We start from the raw sequence: 6,000 nt of genomic DNA on the forward strand, positions 1-6,000 counted from the left end.
ACCTTTAAACACTAACTTTTTTATATATTAAAAATAGAAGAAGTCCTACCACAGTTAATTGATCTTTGCTCATGTCTTCTAAATCCATGGGCATGCAAGTGGATTTTCTGGCTTAGAAGGAGAACCTTCTAAGGAAGTCTCTATCAATGATGCAGTATTTTTTTAAATTCAACATGAATGCCATTGTAACATTTAGAGGAGAGGAGTACTTGGCTAAACATTTCCCTTTCATAATCAGCTTTCTAGGAGCGGAGTGGAAGAAATCCACTGTGGCTGCAAACCACTGCAAGCCAGTTCCTGGAATAGAACTTATACCTAAGAAGAATGTCCTGCCATAGTAGGATCTAAAAAGCAAGAACTTACTAGCAGGTAATGCTTCTGATAGAAGTCAAGTTTATTCTTTGAACCACAATCAAAGAAGAGATTTTTCTTAAGGAAAATTCATCTTTCCAACAGGTTAACCTGTTCCAAAAATGAATGACAGCAATGCATACAAGTATATTAGCCCTTTTTGCTAAGTGGACTCATTCCTCCCAACCCATTTCAGGTCCATCCTTCAGAAAAGCAAGACTCAAAGAACATGAGGAACATATTTTTGCAGCAGATTTCTGTGGAGGGTCTCTATTGCTTTTACTTCTTGCCTCTTTGTGTGCCTTCCTGCTTTAGAATAGTCCTTTGCTGTCTGGTATCTTCATCTCATGTAGATTCTTATATACACCAATCAAAGTAATCTGGAACACATTTTAAGTGAGAGGTTTTCAGAGAGAAAACTCTTGGATACTTATTTTTCCTGCTATTGGTGAGGGAATGTCTGAGCAATCTGGTCTCAACAGAATCTTGCATCTTAAGGCTGGATGAAACATCTGTCTTGCTGAGTAAATTACAGTTATAAAGCCTCCTTCCAGAAATCTGTTTTTTAATGGGACCATTATAGTCCATAAGGAATGCCAGTGACTGCGTATGTATGGATACCTTGGTGGAAAAATGTGACTGCAAATGAGCAAGATGTTCACAAACATTTAGTTGTTCTGATAAGCTGTGAGTGAAAAATTGTATTTATGACTACCAGGTGTTTGTGGAGAATTAAGCAAAACACTGTGTTAGCCAACAAATAAGGCTCTTGAGGCACTAAAAATATAAGTAGAGATGACCCATGTGCCCCCTGAGGTGGCCTCGCTTCCTGGTTTGTTCTGCTGTATGAAACAGGTAAAACTGGCTGAGTGAAGTAGATGTGATACAAAGTGTTTTTTAATGCTTGGACCTATTGTGAGTGTTCGTGTGCACACATGCATGTGTGTGTAATTGCTCTTTCATTGTCACTGGTTCTCTTTGGGATCAGAGAGAAAACACCAAAACCAACAAGAATCTCTGCACCAGCAACATAGGGAAGATTCTTGTAAGAAACCCCCAATGTTTTCATGCCTCATGTTTCATCTGCAAATGATCCCATGCTCTAAGTTTCCTGAGAAACTTATGGAAGGAATAGTACAAATGTCAGCTTTCTCTTTCCCCTCCCTGCTCTCTCTTTTTTTTTTTTCCTTTCCTTTTTTCCTCTGTTTTTTCTTTTGCCTTTTCCCCCCTTTCTTTTTTACTTTTTCTCTTTCTCTTTTATTTAACCTCGCCTAAGCCAGGTCTCGGGGTTTACTTCAGAGAAGCAACTAAACATCTAAACTAAGCATTTGGCTGAACTTTCTAAAGCTGCTTGTTTTATTCCGTTGCTACTTCTCCACAAAATGCTTCAGACAGCTCAGATAGCTGACTGCACACTGCTGACTACTTATGCTTCACTTGTTTCATTCACAGCATACCTCCAGTGAGGAAAAGCACTGATCCGAATAAATCAGGCTTAATAAAATCCCGCTTTGCAATAGGTTTATTCTGTTTCTTGACCAAAGTGGGGAATGTGGTTTCAAGCATAGTCATCATTATCATCCTTTCCTCTATTGCTTACTCTCCACCATCCAGCCACTGGGCAGGATATATATGTTTAATTAATTCTGCTTTTACCTTCGACCTGTAAATAGTGGAGTGATGTCAGATTTATATGTTATATGAATAACAAGGATTTCTCAGGAGACCCTATCCTGGTGAAAGAGGCTAACTGTAATTTTCAGCTGTGAGTAATTGTATATAATATAATCCTAAATGATTTTTCTTCTGTAATTTCATTAGAGTTTAGAAATTTAATTAGATTTTGAATCACTCTGAAATAAAGTAGCAAAACACCCAGAGACTAAGAGCAGTGGTTATTTTGTCCTCTGAGGCCAGAATTCTTGGTCTCAAATTGGCATGTGTTCATTAGGAGGAAGTTTGCAGAAGTTCTTGATATATTATTGTCTTTCAGAATGGACTCTGAATAGGTCTTTGGAGAGCATTAGAAGAGCACACAATTATTATACAGACTCTTTTTGAGGTTTAAGATCATCTGCCTTGCATATACTTAATAAAAACATGCCTCTAAAGTTGTTTAAGAAACTGTGGAGATAGGAAAGATGCTCCTCCGGTGCCTCAGTGCTCTTCCTGGTTTATTAACAACTCTAGTACCTGTGTATGATGATACAGAGAGGAGTTGTTTGCTTTACTTTAATGATTAGGTAGGTTTATGGTTATTTTTATTGCTACACATATGAACTGTCATGGTGGCTGTAATCAGAGGCACACTGAAGTCTGTTCCTTCTCTTTCATCCCAGGTTCAAAAGAAATCTGTCCTTCTGGCAAACTTTGATTCTCTGTAGAATTCATCCCATGTGCAAAAATTGAATGAAACTGCTCTGAACAGTGCAAAGCAAAGACCAGTGCAGCAGCTTATGATTGCATGGGATGTCGGGATAGTTGTGGTGGGTTAAGGAGAACCTCTTAAAAGATTACGAGTGATTAAATATGCAAATTCTTATTCCCTTTTTGTTTTAAGTGGTGTAACACGGTCTGTGTTTGTAGAGATGCCTAGATTTATATTGCTTAACTGAAAAAAGGAATTGGTCATCTAGGAGCACATTCTCTAAAGCCTTTACCATCATAGCAGAATCTCTTTTCTCCTTAGTTGCCTGAACCAGGACTATCCACCTGATTTTCTGAGAGTAGGTCTTTAAAGAGCAAAGCATGTGACAAATTGAGGAGTTAAGCAGAGAAGAAGAAATTCAGATTACTTTCAGCATGGAAACAATATAAGGAACCATAACAAAGCTATAGGCAGCACAAATTAAATAATCTAACAGAAATGAGCAAGGCAGGAGAGAGCAAATGTTGTGAAATGAAGAATCTCAGTAAGAGAAATCAAACAAATGCAAACTCTTTAGACCATGGCAATCCAAACTATTTTAAAAGAAAGAGAAAACTCTAGTGGAATGGGATACATGTGAGTTCAAAAGCAAGAATTCAAAAGCAAACCTCCAGGATGACCAGGATGTTCTGTTATTGATTGTCCTTTGTCACCATTGCTAGAATCCTCTCTATTTGCCACTGTGGGCAAACATGGAGTGAAATGTTCATTGGTCTGATCCGAGGGGTCATTTCCTTTGTTTCATTAACAGGTCTTGGTAATAGCTCGTCATCACATAAATCCAGTTCTCAGGCTCAAGTATAAGATCTTAGAGTGTGGCCAAGCAAGTCCTGAAGTCTGATTGAAAAAGCTTTGTGGAAAAAGATTGAAAGCTTTTGTGCACTTGGCTTGGGTGGGTATCAATGGAGATCGGGCAACATCAGGGCAGTCTGGTGTGCATGGACATGCTGCCTTCTTCCATTAACGTGTCATGTCACACCGTGGAACAAATTGAAGAAAACATGTTCAGGCTGGTTACTGCCAAAAAATCAAGGTGCTTTTCCTATGGGTATCCAGAACAAATGGAAACTATGCTTTAAAAATCACAGCTGCTCTTCATTTGCTATTTTCTCCATCTTCTCCTCTGTCAGGACTCTGAGCTTCTGGGACAACTGGGAGGGATTCCACATCTCAGCAAGCAGCAAAATCACAGATGTCGTGTGTGCTAACAAAGGGAAGCACTCCTGCACCAGTTATTTAATGCCTTCTTCCCTTGACATTAAGAAATACCATGGGAAACCATTCAACATTTCAGTCTCACTCCTTTCCCCCCCCCTCCATCTCTGTTTCTTTTTTAATGTGAAGCAATGGAAATGCTGGTACACTTTAAAAACATGTTTTCTTGATTTTACTTGAGGAACACTGAGGCTCGGTCTTATTGCCAACTCAGAGAGATGCAAGGAGGCAAAAGAAAAAAGCTTGGGGTGTGTACTGAAGTCTTTCTGTGCAACATCAGGAAAGAAAATGCGAAACTTGTCCACAGCTCAGCTAAGTAGTCTATTCATTTGCAGGAGTCCTGTCCCAGATCTTGCTCTGTTCCTAGGTTTGTAAAACTGTGTGGTGTCCCTTGTAGAAGTTAGAATTTTTACTGAACTTAATTTCTTCCATACCAGGTGTATTTGGATATTCATTCAGATGGTCTGCATCTGTGTGCCATTCAGTGAAGAGGATTTTTTGTATTTCTAAGCCAGACTGTTGATGCAGCAGGAAAAAAGGGTATTACAACAGAGGGCAGTTTCTTTCATGGTGAAGGAAAACACCTGCAGATCACTTCTGGAAGTTGCATATCTTTCAGGTTAACACATAGCAATGAACATATGTGTTGGGATGGAACACAGGTAGGCAGATATAAATTTGGGTAGAAAAATAGATCTTTTTTGTAGGAAACATGGCTAATCTGTGTGCTTGGAAGGTATGTATCAGATATTTGCATGAAAACAGTCAAATTCATTCCAGGCTGTTTCAGACTTCTGCCAGTGTGCCATGGGTGTGGGCTAGGTTCTTGGGGAACCTGCTGATGCTCTTTCTTGATGACACAGTTTATAGCGCAGACTTCAGTACAAGCAACAGGAGTGTTCATGGTTCCTCTTCTCAGGTGTGCTTTCCTACTACCCTTCAGCTGGAAAGCTTTGGCACTTACACACAGTGTAGCAGGGCTTTCAGTGAGGTGATATAATGGCCAGGGTGGTATGTTTTTTCACTATTTCTGTGTGTGTGCTTGGTGGAAGGACAGAGATCTGTTTAGAGCTAGCGTTACTATAACCCACTGAAAATGTTTCTTTTCTGTCTGGATCTTTGTTGCTTGGCCCTTGCTCTAGCATTTTCCTTGTGTCTCTTAATTGCTGATTTCCTACAGGCTGAGATTACAGGTAGCATACAGGAGCATCAGCAATGGCAGCATTTTTTCCCATCTTCCTCTGCTTTAGACCAGAGGATTTAAATCCCTTTTTCATTTCAGCCAGAAACTTTCTAGGAAAGGTATCAGTCTCCAACTAGTACATTTAGACCCATAGGTATTCTTAGGATAACCTTTGCTGGCCCTCAGACATAGTCCACAGCCTTATATGTAGTTGTAAACCACAGCTCAGAGGAATGATTTTACAGAAGCTTTTGATCTTACTTGTCTTGTCTTAGACAGACATAGTCCAATCTGTAGCCTATTGTATAAAATATTTATAAAAGTGTGAGGCAAGTAGCCTCCTGTGAAATAGTTTATTTAAGTTAGAAAGATTTATAATAAAGATACTTCTAGGATTCTCATGAAATCACCAGCTGGCCTGTCAGCAAAGGCAGTCTCGAAGTAAGAGGGTGTGTTCATGCTTGGTATGACTCGGAATTGTTTCAGTTAGCTAATGAAATAGGAAAGAGATCTGAATCCTGCCTTAGAGCAGTCCGTGAGTAACTGGGAAGGATGAGTGTGGAAACACAAGGAGAATAGTAAACAAGTCAAAAGCAAATGAATGTTAGGCTTATGTTTCTCTAAAAGCTAGTGTTGCAGATAGTAGTCAACAGAGACAAAAGCTCTGTTTCATTTTGTAGGTGGATCTTGGTTTATTTTCAATAGAACCAGATCACATTATAGTAGCAATCCCAACCCACCTGATTTGACCTGCTTTTTCCTCTGAAAGGGTTTTTTTTTCTACTCTGATATATTTCAGAGGTCTAGCAGGTGAGAAATTAAA

Source organism: Neopsephotus bourkii, unplaced genomic scaffold (assembly GCF_033783945.1).
Source record: "Neopsephotus bourkii isolate Nb327-2 ecotype Australia unplaced genomic scaffold, CSIRO-AGI_Nbou_v1 NB_951, whole genome shotgun sequence".
NCBI lineage: Eukaryota > Metazoa > Chordata > Aves > Psittaciformes > Psittacidae > Neopsephotus > Neopsephotus bourkii.